The sequence below is a fragment of the Gavialis gangeticus genome, unplaced genomic scaffold (genome assembly GCF_001723915.1).
Source record: "Gavialis gangeticus isolate Ggan-Ray unplaced genomic scaffold, GavGan_comp1, whole genome shotgun sequence".
Lineage (NCBI taxonomy): Eukaryota > Metazoa > Chordata > Crocodylia > Gavialidae > Gavialis > Gavialis gangeticus.
Genome location: NW_017729034.1, coordinates 75944608 through 75959563, shown reverse-complemented (window position 1 = coordinate 75959563; position 14956 = coordinate 75944608). Strand labels below are relative to the sequence as shown.

The window sequence follows — 14956 nt, the reverse complement described above, 5'->3', positions numbered from 1 at the left end:
GGGTCAGAAACTTCCCCGCGCGGAGCTGCGCCGCCAGGTAAGCGGGGCGCGCCGGGGGCTGCGTCGCTGCCCCCTCCCGCGGGCTCCTGGCCGGGCGCCGGCCGCTTCAGCCTCTGCACAGGACGGCCGGGGGCGGGATCCCGTGCCAACCCCCGAGCCAGTTGGCACAAAGCTGACCCTGCCTCGCCTCCAGGTGAGCTCCGGAGGCCGCCGGCAGCTGGCCCTTCTCTCTCTGAGTCTCCCCAGGGCTTGGTTTCCACCCCGCTTTGGGAGCCAGACCCGGGATTGCCAACCGGACGGGCTGGGTGGCACCCGAGGGCGCGCGGAGCCCCCCCGCGGGGATGCCAGGGCAGGCGAGGCGCCGCACCCGAGACTTTCCCCGCAGCAATCCATCCGTAGCTGGGGGAGGGGGCGCTTTCTTCCCCAGAGGAGGAACAGAAACCTGCTCTGGTTATTTCACTCGGCTCTGAAAAAAGAAGAGTGGAAAGCTAAGAGCCAACAAGGTTCTTTAGGTGGATGTGATTATCTTTTATTAGGCCACCTAAGTAGCTGTGGGGGGGAATGCTCTTTGCAAGCTTTTGGGCAGAGCTTGCAAAGAACACTCTCTTTTTTTCCAAGCCTGAAAACTTGCAAAGAACAATTTTTCTTCCAACTGTTTAGTTGGTCTAATAAAAGATATGTCTCATCTACCCAAACAACCTTATCTTGCCTGTATGTCCTTAGACCAGCACAGCTACAACCAACAACCCTAAAGCTAAGAGCCGGCTATTTTTGTGGGTGCCTTGATCCTATCCAGAGGTGTCTCCAGTCTAAAAAGGTTGGGAAGCGCTGAACTGGACAGCTGGCTGCTGTGTGCCTCAGAAACCCCTGAAACTGGGTCTTGAAAACAAAATGATGTTGGGAGGAAGCCTGGGGTTCTGCAGCTAAGGTTTAAAATCCCTTAAAGGGGTGGGGAGTGGGGGGAACTGCTTATTCAGGAGGTTGGTGAAAGCTTGGGAGTAACCTTAGTGCAACTTTTTCATGGAAGCGAGGCTTTATTGGAAAAAGCTGTGCAGCCTTGCGCTAAACCCCATCCAGCTGGAGCTATCCCTGAGCTTAGGCTCCACTAGCCCCAGGCACTGCCTGTCTGGTGACACTTGTAATGATTAAGGCATCAGAGTGTTGTGATAAGGCTATTATTCACAAATAAGACAGGGGCTGCTGCCACCAATCTACCCTGTTATGGATGTTGTCCCTCCTCCAGCTGCCACGGCTGGTGACCTACTTATTAAATCAGGGGGCACCTGCTTCTTTTAATGCCCTTTAAACAAATAATGAAGCTATTTGTTTTAGTATAAGAAGTATATACCCTGATGGGAGGAGAGGGGCTTTTCTTTGTCACAGGCATCACTTTATTTTTCCAGGGGGGATCTGCAAAGCAAGTTGTTATCAGACTACAAGCATGCAATGCAACTAGTTTAGGTAGGTCTTAGTTCAGGACGCCTTGCTAGCTCTTCCTCTCTTTAAACTATAAAGCAGAGGTAAAATAAAGAGGAAAGAAACTATTTGGAAATGGCAATGTAAATAAAAAGTACAGTATATTAGTGCAAATTTGAGCGTAGCTGTGTGTGTGAAAACAATAGTTGTACCAAATTTAATATCTGGGGATAAGGGAGGGGAATTTTGTCTTTGTGCGTATGGAGCTCCTGTGCATGTGAATCCAAGGATGTAATCAGACTCTGTAGGGACCCCATGCAGCATTCTTTGCACCTCAGGAACTCCTACTGAAACCAAGTTAATGTTGAGATACCTGGCCACTCTCTTGAATCCAACTGGTGTGTAAAGCTGAAGCAGCTCATTACATGTAATGGGATTTTGTGTGTGTGTGTGCCCGCGCGCAGGTAATGTGTAGTGGAACTGATATTTTGTAGTATGAGTTCACTAGATTAGTGTAAGTGGAGTTTGAAAGCTAACATTTTAAGTGAGCAAGACTTGCAGTCTGGTGGGGCTACAATCTTGCAGGCACTTTTGCACATGCTTAACTGGAAAACCATCCATAGTCTCACTGTCTTCAATGGGGACAAATAACAGCAAAGTTAAACACGTGCATTTATATTGGCTTTAAATACCAGTCGACCACAAAGCTTAGGTTGGAAATATGCAGCATTTTTATGGAAAGTCTATTAGTTTTAAAGCTCCTCAGGGAAGGAGCTGCTCCTTACTTTGTTTATAGAATGGTTAAGACAGTGGAGTCCTGATCTTGGTTAAGATGTTAAGACAATACTGCCATAGTAATAGATGATTATCATGTATGTGGTGAATTCAGCATAATAGCTGTGGAAGTAACAGGAGCTTTTCCAGAGAGCAAAGTATGTGTTTCCTATCCCTTGAGCTGGCTTTATGATTGAAAAGTTGTAATAGCTTTTTAATTCTCTAGTGTGCGGGTTTTGTTTTGGTGAACTTTGTTAACTTTTTTTCAATGATAGGAACTGTCCAGTTTTTCAAGCTGTTTCATGTCTGTATTTGTATATAAACAGTAACACCCAGAGGCCCCAAGTAAGATTGAGGTCCTATTGTATAATCTTGGTAACAGTTGTAAGTCTTTTAAAGTACATCCAAGAAAACTACAAAGAACAGATGATACGCTTCTGGGAACAGGGACCTTTTGTCTTCATATGGCTTTGTACACCATCACATGTGATGGAACTGTATGAAATAACATGAACAAATGTGCTTCATATGGTTGGACATAGCTGTGCATGTTGCATGGGTAACAAACCACACATGTATTACAAGAAGTCCACAGCATTTTATTCAGTTCAGTGCCTTATTACTGAGTTTAGCCGTAAAGAAATGTAGTGGTCTTCAGTGCAGGGGTGAAAGTAGTGATGGCTGTAGACTTGGTTTCAATGATTGGATTCTCTTAAAAAGATCCAAAAAATATGTTCAATTGCCATAGAAATCTCAGTTCAGCATGGTCACATTAGAACTGTCTCGTATACATTTACAATTGCACATGGAAGTCCAGATCCTGAAGCCTTATTAGTAAAAGGGGCCTAGAGTTGAGCATGTGCTTAGATGTCTGCATGATTGGGACCTTAATCTTTTTTAAAGAGGGTGGCTAGATTCTTTACTGGGTGTATGTTGGAGTAGCTCCATTGACTTCAGCCTTGGTCCCATTGAAAGGTAGTGGTTCCTGGGTCATGGAGATGCGTTTGAAAGTTTTACCTGTTGTAAGTAACTTGGGCTGAATGGATTACACATGAATTGATTAAATCAAATATCGTAATATCTCACTGGAGGCAGAATTTTCCACCCTTAGTTACAATGCTTAACACACAAATTCCATGGCAAATCCTGTTTGCATTTATAGTAGAGACAGAACTCTCTGCTGCCTGTTTTGATGGCTTTGTAAGACGACGTGCGTTTCATCTTTAAAAATCTGAATCCAGTTAACAAAAGTTAGAGTAATATGGCAGAAACTTCAACAAATGCTGCCAATGAGATTATATAACACAATAGCTAAGGAATTTATTATGAAGCCTGTCCTTGATTCAAAAACAATGCTCTTCCCTAGTGGACTGGAGATATTTTATAGTTTCCTTTTCCCTCTCCCAACAGCTTGTGTATCACACTGTGTAACCACGGAAATGTATGTCTGTTCCCCCTTAGAAAATGCTTTGTGAAGCCTTTATTAGCAGTTGATGTGCTAGTAGTTATTGCTTGGGGCATCCCAGCTGAAACTAGGTTTATTGTCAGCAATGATTAAAATAGGAGTGTTCCTTCCCTTTCTTTCTTTGTTCTCCCTCCTTATTTCTTATTGGCTGTGCTGCACAGGAATCTATGTAAGCAGGCACTTGGGTGGCACAAAATACAGGGGTCTTCTACAACAAAGAATTCAGACTGTAAACCATAAGAGAATTTTAGCAAACAATAGTAGATAACACTTGTTTCTTTTAAAGTCACTTTCCTTCCCCTCCTGCCTTCTACCTCTTCAACTTCTAATGTCATGGTTAGCTCCTAAAGAGCAGTAAAAATAAATTGATTGTGCCTAGTGTTCTGATTGATTCACTGGTATTTCAGTAATAAAATATAACAAATAGCTTTTGGTATGTAGTTCGCGGAGTATAAAGATACTATTCCCAGGGTTTCAATTTTTGAGGAATTGGAAACTGGAGAATTGGAAAAAATGACTTTAGAAAATAAAATGTGGTTATTTTGTATTAAACATAAACAATTTATCTTGTATATTTCTATTCCTGTTTTTATTTTAAATTTGCATCAGAGGATCTATTTTTGTTTGTCTTAATTTACAACCACACTTTAGCCTAGAAAGCAAAGCGCCTGTAAAAGGACTTCACTGTGCAAGCCTACTATTCAGCTTACTGTCCATTGTGACTTGTCTCACTGTGAGAGTTACTAAGATGTGAGACCTTGCAGGAGCAGCCTTAGCAGTGGGAGCTGCCCATGCCTTCTGAAGTACAGACCAGGGGTTGGGAGGTAGAAGACAGTGGAAAGAACAGGGCACAACTTTTTTTAACAATACATCTCTGTACTGGCATGCTTTCTTGTGGCAGGGGAATAGAATATCTCAGTTTTTTTCCCCAGAACGTGTGTGTATATGTGCGTGTGTGTGTGTGTATATATATGAGAGAGAGAGATGTATACGGATGCAGGCAGTGTACTGTTATAATATGCATACATAACTTTTCAGGTATGAAAATTAAATGTGTTGCCAATTTTAATCCAGGAAAAAAGTGTGCTCCAGGTATCAAAATCTTACAGAGCTTGGGCCTCTCTAGAGGCGCAAGCTTTTGTAGGTGACAGCCTAATTTGTCAGTCTTTAAGGTGCTACCCCACCTCGCCTTCTGCATGGCTTCAAAGTAGCACCCCCCCCCCCCCCCCCATTAGAATTCAGGTGAATGCATCAAAATCCTAGTACCTGGCGGTATCTGTATTATCGTATTCTTTTTATAGCCCATAGAAGTTTGGTGTTGGAAGGGACCTCAGGAGGTCATGTAGTCCAACCCTCTGCTCAAAGCAAGACCAGCCCCAACTATATCATCCCACCCAAAGCTTTGTCTAACCAGGTTTTAAAAACCGCCATGGATGGAGCTTCTGCCACCTCTCTGGGTAACCTATTCCAGTGCTAACTCTCTCACTAGGAGAAAAATAATTCCTAATATCTAACCTAAACTTCCCTTGTTGCGACTTGAGATCGTTGCTTCTTGTTCTGTCATCTGCTGCCACTGAGAACAGTCCAGCTCCATCCTCTTTCAAACTCCCTTCAGGGAGTTGAAGGCTGCTATTAAATCCTCCTCAGTCTTCTCTTCTCTAAACTAAATGAACCCAGTTCCCTCAGCCTCTCCTCAGAAATCATGTGCCCTAGCCACGTAACCATTTTTGTTGCCTTCTGCTGGACTCCCCAGATTGTATGCTGTTGGCTTCCTTCACAATAGGGGCACAGTGCTGGCTCAGATTCAGCTTACTGTCCATTGTAATATCCAGGTAAGGGCTGGGTTCATATTTCTGGGTACCCAGTAAGGCTCCACTGTGGCTTGAACCCCAATGAGAAATCTGGGACCACTGAATTTACTTGGGGTGTCTCACATAAACAAACCCCCCTCCTCGCAAGTTGTGTAAACACAATGGACAGATATATTAAAAAAAACAAATCCAGTGAAACAAAGGAAAACATCAAATGCAACATAAATGCTCTTAACAATGAGGTATAGTTTATAGTTTGCACCCCTTCTGGGGAGACTCCACCCATGCCCAGGTAGTCTGGGTCTTGTGGGCTCATACAAGTGGATACATATAGGGGTGCACGACTGGCAACACTTGGCAACAGGCTGGATAAAGGGGCCCACACGGAAGAGTTTGAGCTGCTCCTTGGGTTCATGGCACCTCATGGAGCAACTAGAGATCCAGGTCCTTCTGTGGTGCAAGGGGTCCTTGGTTGGTCCCTGGGAAGTTGTAGAGCAGTGATCTCCACTTCCATGTGGTGGCTTTGGGGGACGACTCTACCCCAAAATTCCTAGTCGTATATCCCTTAGCTTCAGCTGGGGCAAAACACTGCAAAAGATGTCAAAAGTTTTCTTATCCTGGCATGGGCCTGAACTGCAAATGGGCTCAGTGACCCGGCTAGGCTGAGACACAGGATGTTAGCCTGCATTTTGTTGAGGTTTTTCCAACCAACTGAACTCGATGGAAAGCACTTTTTCCTGTCTAGACTTACTATGTCTGATTAGTTCTGTGCATTCTGGTATACATTATTGCTTGTTCTGATGAATGAAGAGAAGGATGTCTATGCACATGTTAATGTTGTATCTAGTCTATATTTCTATCAAATGTGGCAAAAAAATGGCTAGATACTTGGTTTCTGCATCAAGGAAAATGGTCTCATCAGATTTCTGTTCTGCACTTCAAAGCACAATATTATCTTGAGCTTAAAACAAAAGGCAAATGTGGCTCTGTAATGAGCACAGTCAGCTTACAAACCATAGCCTCACTGAAGTCTATGGCAAAAAGTCTGTTTGCTTCAGTGTGCCTGCCTGTTATCTAAAAGTGTTCTTAAGTATAAAAAATGACTTTGTAGACGAGGGGAAGGACTTTGAACATCTGATGCATCTCTTATTTTTAGTAATAAATATAATAATAAGCCCCTTTTCATTTTCCAAGCTAGAAAAAAATAAGTTAGGGAAGTCAGTTTTAACATAGTTTTCATGTTACATTCAAATATTTGGGCTTTAAGCACTGCTGGTCAGTGAAGATAGTATTGTTTGTTGGAAATAAGCAACTGCAGAATCATTATTGATACTCTTAAGTGTATCTTAACAAAATAAGAAATTTGAAACAAATGTAAGTTGCCAGTGTTTAGGTCCTGTGGGAATAGCAGATTGTCTCTTTAAGAGAAATTGTTGGAAACTGAAACAGAGAGCACGTGTTGTTTTGTGATCTGTTTGAGTGGATCCAGCAAGTGCTGCTGTTGGTTGTTGTACGAGAGTTGTCTGCAAAACATTTGTACAGTCTTTTCGTGAAGGTAATAAACAAGATTTGCTTTTATCAAGAAGGTGTACTTCTTTAACAGCACTCATCTTTACCTGGTACCAGGAGTGGGGTCCAAAGAAAGTGAAGGAGAAGATAAGAAACTGCTGGAGAGATGGAGCATCTGAAAACCACCAAGGAGCTGAAAATCTCAGGTAAAGCTGCTGAATCATGGAAAAAATGTGAACAAAGTTTTGACACATACATGCAAGCAACAGGGTATGCAGCAAAGGAAGATGAGCAGAAAATAGCCATATTCCTTTGTATAGCTGGATTTGAGGCTTTTGATATCTTTTAATAGTATACAGCTAAACCAGGATGAGAGGAAAAGCTATGCGACTTACAGAAGTTTGCAGAATGCTGCATACCAAAAACAAGTGAGACATTTGACAGATGCATGTTTCACAAAAGAGTGCAAAAAGAGGGTGAATCCTTTGAGGAATTCCTAATGGACCTGAAGCTGATGAGCCCGGACCGTGGCTTTGAGCAGCTAACTGAGTAAAAGTAGTAACAGGCACTGGAGGTTTGAAACTACAGAAAAAACTCTTGGAGGATGTAAACTTGCCCTGAGACAAAGCAGCAACTGTGTGCCAGGCAGCAGACGTGACTCCATAGTCTACAAAGAACAGAGGTAAAATCAGAAACCGCTGCAGTAGCCAAGTAAGCAGCAAGCAAAAGAACAATCAAGGTGAAAGCAGAAAGCAAGCAAGGAGAGCAGGAAGATTCACAGATAGCCCAAGGAACGAAGTTATGGCTGGAAGAGCACCGAATTGCAAGAAATGTGGACTCAAGCACCCAAACAGGCAGTGCCCTGCCCTAAAAAAATAGCATAATGCATGCAAGTGATATAACCACTTTTTCAGTCTGCAGCAAACACAGAGAAGAAGTCAAAGCATGCAAACTAATGCAGTATATCATGACAACACTGATGAAAGACAGAGGAGGAATTCTACGTGGGGACCATGGTTGCAGAGATAGGAGATGACTGGACGGTTGCCCTGGAACCTAATGGAAGGGTCATTAACTATAAAATGGATGTGGGTGCACAGGTAAATGTGCTTCTAGAACTAATTGTTGATAAATTAAAACAAAAACAAACTAGATCAAGAGTGAAAATGTAAAACTAAGAGCTTGCAGTGGGGAGATCATGCCTATTGAAGGAGTATGTGAACTAGAGGTAAAAGTTAAGGGTCAAATTGAACTAACTTGCCTAATAGTCATAGGAAATACTATACTAATACTGGGACTAAAAACCTGCCAGAATTTGGGTTTAATTAAGAGAGTATATATGGTAACAAAGGCCAAGTACACACTTATAGAAGGCCAATGTTTTTGAAGACATTGGTAAATTGGAAACTGAATATAAAATTGAGTTGTCAGAACCCAATTATCTAGTCATTCATGTGGGAAGAAAGGTTCCTCTAGCCAACAAAGAAAACTAAAAGAAGAGCTGAACTGATTGTCAATTTTTTTCAATGCCACCAAAGTAGAAGAATCTACTGAACGGATAGATTTGTTAGTAATTGGAGAAAAGAAAGATGGGACACTTAAATTATGCTTAGATCCAAAAGTGCTCAATAGTTGCATAAGAAGAGAGCACTTTCCATTGCCTACAAGAGAGGATATGTTTAGTGAAATGGCTGGTGCTAAATATTTTTCAATTCTGGATGCATCCTTGGGATTTTGGCATGTTCCTTTAGCTGAAAAAAGCTCCAAGCTGTGCACTTTAATACACTGTTGGGAGATACTGCTTTTGCAGGCTCCCTTGGCCTCAAATCAGCACCTGAAATCTTTCACAGGAAAGTGCAACAAATCTTTGCTGGAGTAGCAGGTGTCAAGGTGTGCATTGACATCCTTGTATGGGGCAGAAACAAAGAGGAGCATGATTTGGGGCTACAGAAAGCCCTCAACAGAGTGAAGGTGGCAGGGCTGAAACTTAATAAGAAGTAATGCAAATTTAGAGTTAAAGAAATCACCTACTGGGGGGAGCAGATACCAGAAAATGGGTTGCAATATTACTGAGAGAATAAGGGCAATATCAAACATGCCACCCCACAAGAAAAGTTCCTGGGAATGGTCACGCGTGTAAGCAGGTATATATAGAAAACCTTGCAAAGCCCACCAGCGAACTGAGAGTGCTGCTAAAAAAAGAATACTCAGTGGACATGGGATGCCAAAATGGACAAGGAGTTTGCAAAGTTTAAAAAAAACTTATTGAAACAGCCCCAGTCCTCAGGTTTTTTGACAGTAAAAGAGAAACCAAATTGTCCATCGATGCCTCTAAAGAAGGCATTGGGACAACCTTACTGCAAAAGTATGGTGATCACCCAAGTCTGGTGGCATGCGTATCAGGAGCCCTTGCAGAAACAGAATGCCTATATGCACAGATAGAGAAGGAGGCTTTAGCTCTGGTGCGTGGGAGCAAAAAAAAGTCATGTCTTATTATATATGGAAGAGTGGTTGTGGCAGACACTGACCAGAAATCTCTGGGCACCACTTCAAGACAGGGGCTAGGTAATATACCTCTCAGTTTACAGAGACTTTTTAACTAAAAAAAAAAAAAAAAATATGATTTGAGATTAGACTGTAAGCCAGGCAAAGAACAGGTACTTTGTCTAGGGCAGTTGACAACACTGTTGATGGTGCTGAAATGACATCTGACATTGTGCATGTCACTAGGATAAGAAAATATTACCCAGTATCAGAGGAAATATGGCGAAACTTTGTAGAGGCTACAGTGCAAGATGGCACACTGCAGAATGTTATCAGATCCATCACCACTGGATGGCCTGGTCACTATATACCAAGGCCATATTATCAGTTTAAAGCAGAGCTCTCAGTGATTGATGATGTTTTGTTCAAGGATGGTAGTTCCTAAAGCACTAGAAGCAGATATGATTAACAGAATACATGAGGGTCATCTGGGCATTGAAAAATGCAAAAGGCAGGCCAGGGAGGTATTATATTGACCACTTATAAATGAATAGAAAAACTGTTCATAAATGTGACGCATACCAGCCTAAGAATAAGAAGGAATCAATGTGAATAGATAATCATATTCAAGAGGCATGGTATAAAGTGGGATTTGTTTATACTAGCTGGCAAACATAACCTGTTGGTTTTAGATTTATTTTTCTCACTATCCTGAAATTGCTTTATTGGCTGATGTGACCATACAGCAGATTCTACTGAGCCTTAAATTCCAGACATGGAATTCCATAGAGGGTTATATCTGAGAATGGCCCCCAGTTTTGGGGGCATGAATTAAAAAAATTGCACGGGACTATGGTTTTCAGCATGTTACATTGAGCCTGAGATACCCAGAGTCTAATGGACTTGTGGAAAATGGTGTTAAGATAATAAAGAGATTATTAAAGGAAGCCAGTGATCCAGTTGGTGATCCATATTTAGCAACTTTGAATTACAGATCCGCTCCTAGCACATGGCCTGTCACCTGCTGAGATTTTATTTAACAGAAAGTTGAGAGTTAGTTACTGTCAGTCTAGGCAACCTAATCACAGAACTAACACTGACTTGCATAGGTATAAGCAAAAAGCTAAAGCTAAAAAAAAGTACTATGACAAAGGAGAATCATGGGCATTGCAGGCACTGAAGCCCAATGATGCAGTTCATCTTTATAACGGTGAAACCCTGGGACGGAAAGTGTGGGTTATTCATAAGGTTTCTCCATAATTTTGTGACGTATTGACTCAGGATGGACAATATTTTCGGCATAACAGGAGGCACTTGCAATACATTTCTGAACAAGAGGAGGAAGATTGAAGAGTGAACAGTTGAAAACTGCACACAAGCAGACTCAGGAAAGTTGCTCAAAGATGGCAGGCACTACAACAGTAGTCTCTAACCTTTTTAAGTAGGAGATCGCCTTTGGCATTTAAAAGCAACCCAAGATCTATCATGTGCCAGCCCCCACCCCCTCGTGAGGGAGCAGGGGATGCAGGTCAAGGCAGAGGGAGAAAAAATTATTCGGGGGTGTGCCTCCCCAGCAGAAAGTCCTGCCTGGCTGGGGTCCCCCTCAAATTACCCCTGCACCTGCCTCTGCAGCACTGTCCCTCACCACGATGGCCTTGATTTAGCCCCTGGCCCTTCCCTCCCTAACAGACTGACCTGCTGGGCTGGGGCATGTCTGTGCATGCGCATGGGCACTCAGTGCCCCCCCACCCCAGTCTCCGGTCAACTCCAAGAGACTCCAAGATCTACCGGTGGATCAAAATCCACTAGTTGGTGACCACTACAAGAACAGACACCCACTTCAGTCACTGGGGAGGCTGAAGCAGCACCATGCAGATCAAGTGGACTATGCCAAGCACTACAAAGACTTTGAACAATGTTAGTGTTTTAATGGAGTTTCTTTATCAAAAAGGAAAAAACTGGTTTATTAAAGTTGTGTTATAGTTGGAAAGCTAGATGTTTGAAAAGGGGAGATATGGGAATAGTACACCGTTTCTAAGAGATGTTGTCAGAAACTGAAACAAAGAGCACATTTTGTTTTGTGATCCAGTCGAGAGCATGGAGTGCTGCTGGTTTTTGTGCAGGGTTGTCTGCAAAGAATTTGTAAAGTCTTCATGAAGATAATAAACAAGATTTGCTTTTATCAAGAAGGTGTACTTCTTTAACAGTACTCATCATTACAGGTTCTCCTGAATTTTTTTTCATGAAGGACTAGACATTTTAAAGTCCTTTTACATTGAAAAGGACAAAGAAGCAGTACACATTTTATACTACTAACTATTACAAACTAGAAAAAAATGTGACCATTTATAGCTTTTATAGTCATGTTTTTACTCATTATGCATTAGCACAATTAGTATTCTGATAACACTGCTTTTTTGACATTGTTTAAAAAAAGACTTTAAAGTGAGATAACACATCAAGAAGTTAGCAAGTCTCTTTGGGAAGAATGAGAAGTAAGAATACATTTTTCAGACCAATAATAACTTAGCCTGTATATAGTCTGCCTGGAGGACATTTCTAGTTTACAGAGAATGGTGAAGGGCCAGTTATTATTCTAATTAAATCAGTTAGATTGCATCAACATGGTGTAAAAAGTAGCATGTATTTATGAAAAAATATTGGAAATAAGTTTTGCAATGCTCAGTAAATATTTTGATATTGGCGCACAATAACATTTTAACATGCTATCTGTTGCTACATATTCCAAATGTTTGGTGTATTTTGATATTATCATTTGGAAACTTTGTAAGACTTTGGCCATTTATTTTCTTCTGAAATGCATAAGACTTGTATTTGTATTAATCGTACTCTGTTGCTCTTCCTCAAATAAGAGACTACAAAATGCATAGAGATTGCAACATTTATAGGCAACTTGTAAAGCCAGAAGGAAAGGGAAGGATTTTCCTGTTTGTCCCATGTTTACAGTACTGAACTCTAACTCCTGTTTTATGTTGGTGAAGTCACTGTGTCAGTGCAAATTGATAAAACCCTGATTTCTGGGTTTAGCTAGGGTGATTACGTTCAGTTTGTGGGGCTTTCCTTAGACCATCTGGTGCTGCATTTATCTAAACTGGAGATAGGAGCTATTGTAATTGCATAGTGATCAGGCTATTATATGGTAGTGATACTAATAGTTTGTGTGTAATTGCCATGGTTTGTAATGGAGTTGCACATTTGCAAAAGTGTTATACTTTGTAATGTCTATTCTGTGTAATTAGCTTGGGTGATTGAGGCAAGCGGGGCCCGTGGTGAGAGGCGGTTAACCTCTTGGTGAGTGGGAGGTGGCGGCTGAGTGGAGCCGGGTTGGGTCAAGCCCAGCCCAGCCCCCCAGGGACAGAGAGAGGTAGGGGGGTCCTCACCAGTCCCCCTCCAGTAGGGCAGGGCCCCCCTTGCCCAAGAGCAGCTTCCCCGATGGTGGGCCCACTGCGCATGTGCGCATTTTAAAAGGACCTGCCAACAGCAAAAAAAGCCCCAGTTAGGCTCCAGAGTGGCAAGAGACATGCGGGTGAAAGCCTGCTGCACTCCTACTCCCCTGAAGCGCCCGCAGAAACCTTCCACCAGCTGCGGAGCCGCCCGCCGACCCCCAGCACAGCTGGAGGCAAGCGGGGCCTGTGGTGAGAGGGGATTAACCCTTCACTGAGTGGGAGGAGGTGGCTGAGTGGACCCAGGCCGGGTCAAACCCTGCCCAGGCCCCTGCTTTGTCCAGCCCCCCAGGGAGCCACGCGAACAGGCTGCGCAAACAGGTGCACTTGTCTGCTGGCCTGTGAGTTAGCACGGAGTTCATGTGGGAGGGCCTGAGGCCCTGCCTGTGAAATCCCCAGGGTAGACAGTCCCAGCCGTAGCCAGCCTACCAGAGGCATGACACAGATGGGCACGTGCCGCACCCTGAGGGTCCCCTCGGGCTCTGCAGCCCCCCCTCCCCCGACACTTCAGAGACGGCCACCCAGGCGGAGCCCATGGTCCCAGGCTCCATGCACACGGAGCCCCGGCTCTTGGCTGCAGGGGCTGCCTGTCCCTTTTTCAGGCTCTGGGGCCCGGGAGCATGGCCACCTCCCTGTGTGCGGTCTGCCCCCTTTCGGGGTCTCTGGTGCGCCAGCTGGAGGAGCTACAGGCTGCAGTCCAGAGACTGTGTGCCATCAGGGACTGTGAGCAGGAGATCAAATCCTACTGCCAGGCCCTTTTCCCCCAGGAGCTGGAGGGTAGACCACGGTCTCCCTCCAGGACAAAGAAGGACTCCGGGACCTCCCACTCTGTCCAGTCAGGGGCGTGGACCAAGGTGGTTGAGGGCCCCATGGCCCACTGCACCAAGGCCCCTGCCCCACTGGAGCTTAGCAACAGGTACGCACCTCTTGCTGCTCCAGCAGAGCCTGCTGAGTTGCCAGCTCCTGCAGGCAACACAGACCCAACTGCAACTACTGCCCCCGCTCTCCCCAAGACAAAACGTAAGGTGTTTGTTGTGGGAGACTCCATCCTGAGAGGGACCGAGGGGGCAATCTGCCACCCCAACCCCTGAGCCCAGGAAGTCTTCTGCTTCCCAGGGGCCTGCATCCGGGACATTGCAGAGAGGATCCCTAAGCTCCTCCAGCCCACAGGCCAATATCCTATGCTTCTTATTCATGTGGGCACCAATGACATGGCTCGGAGCGCTCCCAGCTGGGTCATAAGGCAGTACAGGGATTTGGGAATGGGGCTAAAGGGTCTGGGGGCATAGGTGGTGTTGGCGTCGATCCTCCCAGGCTCGAGGTATGGGCTGAGGAGGGAGAGGAGGATCCACGTAGTCAACCAAAGACTGCGGCGCTGGTGTCATCGGGAAGGCTTTGGCTTCCGTGACCACAGCCCGCTCTTTGTCGAGAGGGGCAGTGAGCTGCTGGGAAGAGATGGCGTCCACCTCTCTCCCCTGGCGAGGAGCCTCTTCTCAGCCAGACTGGCTGACCTGCTTCACCGGGCTTTAAACTAAGCCCGCCGGGGTATGGGGGGACTACCACCACTGCTGGCCCACTGAGCAACAAAGCCAGCGGGCCAAGGCACTTAAGGGAGCTGACCCCTGCCCCAGCCCTGGTACAATCTGTGGGCAAGGCAAGAGCCCCCAAGGGGACACTTGCCTGCCTGTACACAAATGTCAGGACCTTGGGGAATAAGCAGGAGGAGCTCGTCCTCCTGCTCAATGCAAATAATTATGATGTCATGGGGATAATGGAGACCTGGTGGGACTCCACCCATGACTGGACCACAGGTATAGATGGCTATACTCTGTACAGAAGGGATCGTGTAGATAAAAGGGGTGGGGGTGTAGCTGTCTATGTTAAGGAAAGCTACACCTCCCTGCAAGCTGATATTGGTGACCAGGGTGGACGACTGGAGACCCTCTGGGTTAAAATCTGTGGGGAACATGGCACAGGGGACACAACGGTGTAAGTCTACTACAGACCTCCCACCCAAACTCCTGAGCTTGACT

The 14956-nt window shown here is 44.6% G+C and overlaps 1 protein-coding gene across 2 annotated transcripts in view; it reads left to right on the top strand.

The window, feature by feature from the left end:
* The first annotated feature begins 7 nt into the window (after nt 1-7).
* Nucleotides 8-14956, top strand: part of TIAM2 (T-cell lymphoma invasion and metastasis 2) — a 356145-nt gene continuing 341196 nt past the window's right edge. For both annotated transcript variants that reach the window (XM_019526803.1, XM_019526801.1), the window contains exon 1: nt 8-37. The gene's annotated coding sequence lies outside the window, so the exon portion shown is untranslated. The remainder of the gene's footprint in view (nt 38-14956) is intronic.